The sequence below is a fragment of the Pinus tabuliformis genome, chromosome 5_1, assembly GCF_031772625.1.
Source record: "Pinus tabuliformis cultivar Carrire ecotype Pingquan chromosome 5_1, CPIR1, whole genome shotgun sequence".
NCBI classification, from domain to species: Eukaryota; Viridiplantae; Streptophyta; class Pinopsida; order Pinales; family Pinaceae; genus Pinus; species Pinus tabuliformis.
This window is the reverse complement of record NC_142305.1, coordinates 466,522,733-466,530,513: the sequence shown is the minus strand read 5'-3', so window position 1 is coordinate 466,530,513 and position 7,781 is coordinate 466,522,733. Positions and strand designations below refer to the sequence as shown.

The 7,781-nt window shown below is 37.9% G+C and overlaps 1 pseudogene; it reads left to right on the top strand.

Moving 5' to 3' along the window:
• The first annotated feature begins 837 nt into the window (after positions 1–837).
• The window catches only part of LOC149165518 (potassium transporter 7-like), a 67,787-nt pseudogene continuing 60,843 nt past the window's right edge, over positions 838–7,781 (top strand).

Genomic DNA, 7,781 nt, shown 5'->3' with positions numbered 1-7,781 from the left:
ATATAACAACTTGTTGAGAAAAATGAACTTAATTGCATTAATTGGAAACAAAAGAAACCATTACAACCAGTGCCTTGGTGTTGTGCAGGTCCCTCCCAGGGTCCAGCAAGAGTTCTCCTTTACTTTGATCAGCTCACCCACTTCCAAATTAAGCTAAGAAAGGATTGGAATCTCTCCTCTCAAGCTCTAAAAGGGAGTCCTAATTTCAGCAGCATCTACCCTTAGGAATGTTCAGCTTTCAACCTCCTCTCCCTCTGGCCCAATGCCTGTATTTATAATGCTTTGGAAGAAGTTAATCAGGTCCACCATCAATGGGATAAGCCCCTCTTTCAATGGGATAGCTCCCCTCTTGATGGGATAAGTTCCTCTTTCTTTGGGATGCATGAACCATCTGGAGGCGCTCAAAACACGTCAAACCATCTTCTAGAATGCTCTAGAATTGACCACAAGTAACTTTTTTGGAGTAAAACTTGCGCCTTTTGACCTTTACAGGAGTATGTACCCACCCCTTTACAGACAGAGCGTACAAATATGCAGGTATTGTGAACTTGAGGTGCGTAAACGCAGGTAAGGCTAAGAGAAACTGCGTCCCCAGAGTTATATAGATTTTTAAAGACTTTCTCTCTTTCTTGGAGTTTGACATGAGTAGAAGAGGTATAAGACTTGCCAAGGAGGATAGTATGACGGTTGATGGAGCCATACTAACTGCAAATAGTCATGGTGACAAATTTTAGTGTAACATTTCCTCACCAACCTATCATCTCCCATTTATCACCTACTAGTCTTGGTTCTTCATCGACTCTTCATCCACATCTTAACCCCTCCGAGCCTACAGCCATGGCAAATAGATATGCTTCTCTTGTTTTACCTGCCCAACTTGGTGCTATTCCAGCAGACTACCAAAGTAAAATTGTTCAATTTGATGGCATAGGACATTACACTATTCAGCAACATGTCAACAAGATAACAAATTACTTTGAGTTGCACGAAATTGATACAGTTAATGTTCAGATGAGACTCTTTGCCCAGACTCTAGCTGGTGATGTTAGTAAATGGTTTAGAGCAATTCCTGTTAATAGTATCGATAGTTTAGAAGCATTCCATCAACAATTTTTAATAGATGGGAAAAGAAAAAGAATCCCCTACAAATCCTTTCAGAATATGAGAAAATTAGAAGGGGACCAAATGAAATTGTTCAAGATTACTGCACTAGATTCAATAGTATATATAATGCCATCCCAGTTAATCTTAGACCCCCACCTAACTTAGCATTAATAAAGTTCCCTGATGGTTTTCACAAAGATATGGAATACCAACTTAGGGAAAGAAACCCCCCAACTTTAGAAGAAATGCAAAGTGTAGCTGTTAGTGTTGATGCTAATTTATTAGCTAAAAGGGCTAGAGTTAGAAATGAAAAGGGAAGAACTGCTAAGGACGAAGTTTCACCATCTAACGTTAAAATAAACAGTTTAGCCAAAAGTATGGAAAGACTACTGGATAGGATAGATAACAAAGAAAGGAAACCCCAATGGGATAACCAACAAGCACCTCTAGTTATAAACCCGAATTTAAAAAAAAAAAACCAAAATCAAAACATTGGGAAAAAGTGACCAGATCAAAACATTACGCCTCCTTTTCAAGAAAATTGTGCAGAAACATCCCATCTTGAAGACTCGGAACAAGACACACAAATAAAATTAATGGGAATAAATGATGAGGTCACTGTTTTTCGTACCCAAGATGAGTAGGAACTGCATATGTTGCAGTAATTACAAATCTTGTTCGGAGAGTCATTTGATTACAAATAGGGATATGATTCTCTCATTTTCGAAGTACATAAACAATATAATCTAAGAAGTAGAAAGAATGTCGATGTCCCTAAACAAGCCAAGAAAATAGTGCAAAATCAACCTAAGAAAATAAAAGAAGCCCATGTTTCAAAGATCCTCCAAACTCTCCCTAGGCAGAACCCAAATCCTTCTAATCCCACCATTGTAGATGTACCCTCTGATCATCCTTCTGCTGATCAACCGTCCACCTCAATTCCACCTAAGGACCAGTGGACAAAACTCAAAACACCAGATCTGAAAATCCACATAACAATATCCCCAATAAAAGAAAGGAAGACAAGTCTACTCAGATTCCTGCTTCAAAAATCCAAAACCTTCAAACAGAAAATGTTTCTTTACCATTCAATCTGGGAGCAAAGATAGAAAAATGAAAGATTTCAGTTCCTTTAACAAAACTAATCAAGAATGAAACTTATAAATCACAGATAAACCAGACCTTAAACATTTCTGAAAATGAGGATTCTGTTAACTTGTTTGATGACCAACCAGAACTCATATTTGGTCCAGATGTTAATGTCAAACCATTGGAAGGAGGAGTTCCACCTTTTTACACTAGCCTTAGTATGCACGATAAAATTCTACATAATGCAATGTTGGATTCTGGGGCCTGTCACAACTTAATGCCAAAATCAGTGATGAAGAAATCAAACCTAGACATCACAAGGCCTTATAAAGAATTATTCTCATTTGACTCCAGTCAAGTAAAGTGTCTAGGATTGATTAAAGATTTGTGTGTTACTCTAGTCAAATATCTTGTCAAAATCATCCTTATGGATATTGTAGTTGTTGACATCCCACCGAAGTATGGCATGCTGTTATCTAGATGGGGTAGCCAAACTTCAAGGATCCTTACGACTAGATATGTCATATGCAACAATCTCTGTTTTTGGACAACCTAAGACATTATACCTATAAACCTTAATGAAATACATGGTAAGTAGCTAGGATCGGCCTCAAAACTTTGCCATCTACTCGATACACTTAGACATTGATTCTTTTATCCTATAAAATGCTGATCAAACACCAGAAGAAATTTCAGACAATATTAATACAAAACCAAAAGAAATTGTAGTTTCTACACAAAATGAAACTAACCAAACTTCAAAATTTTTCAATGAACAAGATGGGCAAACTATTGTAAGTGATGAAAAGTTTGTTGCACCAGATAGTGAAAATTATGAGCATGAGATATTATGGCATCTTGAATTTGATGGGTCAGTCAATAAGTTTGGAGCAAGAGTAGGAGTGTGGATATACAATTTGGAAAATAATAATTCAGAAGGCCATGCATATATATTGAATTTTAAATGTACGAATAATATGGCCAAGTATGAAGAATTAATTTTAGGTCTTAAGTTAGTTAGGAATCTAGGAGCTAAGATAGTTTTTGTCAAGGGAGACTCTGAACTAATGATAAAATAGATTGTTTCTGTATATATGACAAAGGACCCTAGATTAAGTTGTTATAGAGGAACTATTGTAGAAATACTTAATACTTCCTAGAAACAAAGCTTGCAGTAATCCCTAGAAAACACAATATGCAAGCCCATAGTTTAGTAATGTTTGCCAACACTTGCAAATTACCCTTCCAACCTAACCATCAATACACTGCTGAAGTTAGGCATAGACTTGCAATTCCAGATAATTTAAAGAATGGGCAGGTATTTTCTAATGACAAATAGATAGATAACTTTTTAATTTCAGAAGAAGAGTTTGTAAATAATAATATAGATACTGATACATCCATATATCCTGACTCTACGGATGAGTTAGCAATAAATGAGATAGGAGGTGATGAACTAGATCCATTTAACCCAAACAAATTTACTAAATTAGATATAGATAACTTAAAGAAATTGAGATTGATGAAATAATCAGTGAAGAAACCGAAGTAATTAATCTCAAGGATAACTTCTTACCAAAGGGATTAACCCCTCTAGAACATTTATTTGATTCGAGTGATGTTCCTAGGAAACCTAAAATGGAACCAGTAAGGTTTGATATAGAGGAATGTAATATAGGCATCGGTGAAAATCTTAAACTAATAAAACTTCAAAAATCATTACCTCCAACTGAAAAAGTAAAATACATTGAGTTGTTGAAAGAATTTCAAGATGTTTTTTCTTGGAGTTATGAGGACCTCAAATCCTATGACACCAACATCATCCAGCACACAATTTCCATTAAAGAAAATCAAAAGCCTTTCAGACAAAAACTTAGGAGGATTAATCCTGAATTTCCATTAAGGAAAATCAAAAGCCTTTCAGACAAAAACTTAGGAGGATTAATCATGTCTTATTACCTTTAATTGAAAAAGAAATTCAGAGGATGTATGATGCCAAAGTAATTGCACCAATCCGGATTTTTTATTGGGTCTCAAACTTGGTGCCAACTATGCAAAAATTCTCACTGTAGATCACCTGATAATGTAATGTAACTAAAGAAAAATACTTGATCTACTTCTACTATCAAACTTGCAGAAGCTTAATTGATATTGAGCAAGATCAACCAGAACACATATAACACAGAAGAAGATTCAATAACACATGAAATACAAAAGAATACTCTAGGGAAAGCCTCAGCTAAAAACCCTGCTATCTATTTTATCATATAAGTGGAAATATCTTAGATTACATAAAGCTTTAGCTCACAAGCTATCCAACTCTCAATACAATCCCTCACTACTAATCATAGACAGAATAGACAACACACATGCCTTCCTTCGGTCCTCCAAGCCTCCTATTTCCTTGCGGAGTTTCTCTTGGGCCCTCAAGCTACCACCTGTGTGTAATAATTCCTCACACACTACTCAAACCTCTGAAATAACTGTGTAATCCTCAAGGAATGAATTCCTTCTACATGCAAGAGATATTCACATGGGAATATTCTAGCAATTGATAGTACATTGTCCCTTCCTTTAATCTCAACTGGGTCTCTTCCTGAACTGACATGCATGAGTTATTTATGAGATAATATTCAGTTATCTAGAGAACCCTACTTACATGCATGCATGCAATAACTGTCTGAACTCACAATTACTTCCTCAAATTGTTTCGAACTAATTTAATTGGACTTAACTTATTTAACTAAGCTAACTAATTACAACTAAAATACAACTCATCCTTATTTCCTTAATTAAGGGATAACTTCCTCAATCAAAGGGATAACTGTTGCATGTCTTCACAATATCCATTTAACTCAAGATTAATTAATTAATTATTTTTTCAAACAACTGGTGAGACTAAATTCGAATTTTAATTCTCAATTTTAATTTAGGGACAAATTATAATTGAAATATATCCTGAAATGCTATCTCTAGAAATGATATTTTTAACATTTCGTGTTCTTATTTTCAACACTCCCTCTCAACAAGAAAGGGATTATCTATGACCCCGATCCTTTCTCTGTGGAACTCAAATTTACACTTTGAAAATTCCTTAGTCAAAATGTCAGCATCTTGCTCATCAGTCAAAACATACTGCAACAATGTGATCCTCCTCACCACACAGTCTCTGAGTTGATGATAACGAATGTTTATGTGCTTGGACCTATCACGAAATACTGGATTTTTAGAGAGTTTGATACAACTATGATTATCACAATAGATCACAGTTGGATCCATCCTCTGATGAAACAAACCAACCAGAATTTTCCGCATCCAAATGGCCTCACATGTTTCCTGACTTGCAGCCATGTATTCAGCCCCTGCTGAGCTAAGTCCAACTGACCTTTGTTTCCTACTATACCAAGAAACTGCAGCTGAACCAAGTTTGAAAATTCCTCCGAATGTGCTCTTCCGATCTGATGGACTCCCTGCCCAATCCAAATTTGTGAAGCCCTGTAACTTCACTCCCTCTGACCATTTGTACCATAATCCAATCTGAGATGTGCCTCTGAGGTATCTCAAAACATGCTTTGCTGCCTTCCAAAAAATCTTGGTAGGTTGAGCCATAGCTTGACTCACTTGGTTCACCGTAAAGCACAAATCTGGTCATGTGTTCACTAAATATATCAATGAACCTAAAAGATGTCGATATATAGTAGCCTCTACCACCTCACCTGAAGTAGCATCCTCCTTCCTCCAGTTACCTGCTAGAGGAGTTTGCATGGGCTTGCACTTCCCCATGTGTAATCTCTTGAGTATCTCATTGGCATACTCACCTTGAGACACAAACACTTCACCATCCTTCTGCCACACTTTCATGCCTAGAACGTAGTGCATGAGACCCATGTCTTTCATCTCAAACTCTCTTGCAAGGTACTCCTTGTAAGACATGATCAACTGATCATCACCTGTCAATATCAGATCATGAACATAAAGAACAATGATCCACTACTTACCTTACACCCTAATGTGGTACAAAATTCCCATCCACTTCACTCTTTGTGAAGTCCAACCCGATGAAGTAGTTGTTGATCCTAGTGTACCAAGCATGAGGTGATTGCTTCAACCTGTACAAGGCTATCTTGAGTCGGCACACATGTGACTCACGATCAAAGGTATCAAATCCTTCCAGCTGCTCTATGTACACCTCTTCCTCAAACTTGCCATTGAGTAGTGCAGTCTTCACATCCATATGATGGATCTTCCAACCCATCTGTGCTGATAGTGATAACACCAATCTGATAGATGAGTACCTTGCTACAAGAGAACAAGTCTCATCATAGTTGATCCCCTCGACCTGTGAGAAACCACAGGAAATGAACCTTGCCTTATGTTTCTCCACACTACCATTAGTGGCATGCTTTACCTTGTAAAGCCAACGGGAATTCACAACTGACTTGTTCTCCGGTCTTGGAACAACATCCCAAACACTGTTGCAAACTATGGAGTCATACTCCACCATAACATCAACCCAAACTTTTTGCTACACTACTTCCTTAAAGGAAGATGGTTCGGTCTCAACACATTCCCCAACAAGGGCAATGTAACAATTGTACCGATCAAGTGACCTCCTCTGTCTGCACTGAGAAGATGGCTCTCCCACATTCTCTCTAGCATCCGACAATAATTTGTCAGCGTCCCATGTGTGTTTCCGCCCATCTCTAGAAGACTCTACATGAGTGGATGTCTCCACTCCTAGAACCTCTGCATGCAGTTGCTCCACATTAGTCTGAGGCTCCTCCTCCTTAGGAACCAAAATTTCCTCCTCTGCATGCATCTTGAGCTCCCTCTCAAGGGAAACTCACATGGCCTTCAACTCATCAAACTTAAGATCTCCACGAACCATTGTCCTTTGACAGGTAGGAAAATACACCCGATAGTTGTGGGGAGTATCACTGTACCCCACAAGTATCCCTGACTCTGCTATTGGCTTTAGCTTCTTCCGGGAATCTTTGGTCACATGGCAATAAACCGATGAGCCAAAGATCCTAAAGTGACTCACATCTGGTCTACTCCCAGAGAAAGCTTCCTTTGGTGTCTTCATCCCAAGTATGCGGTGCAAGCTTCTATTCTACAAGTAAATGTTTTATTGCATGCCTCAGCTCACAAATGAAGTGCTAGGTCTTGGTCATGTAGCATCGCCTGAGCTACTCCCACAATCATTTTGTTCTTCCTTTCGACCACCCCATTCTACTATGGGTTATGAGGTATCGTCAACTTTCGTTTAATTCCTTCTGCTGCATAGAAGTCATTAAAATCTTGAGAGACATACTCTCCAACATTGTCGCTTTGCAAGGCACTGATCTTCTTTCCTGATTCTTTCTCAACCAAGGCTTTGAACTCATAAAACCTTGAGAAGGTTTGATCCTTCTTCTACATGAAATAGATCCAGCATATACAAGAAAAATCATAAATGAAAGAAACATAGTACCTTTTCTAGTTGGTGGAGGCCGTCGAGAATGGTCCACACGAATCTGTATGAACTCGCTCCAAGATTGCTTCAGCTTGACTGTCTCGATCCTAAAAGGAAGATTTTGCATACTTAC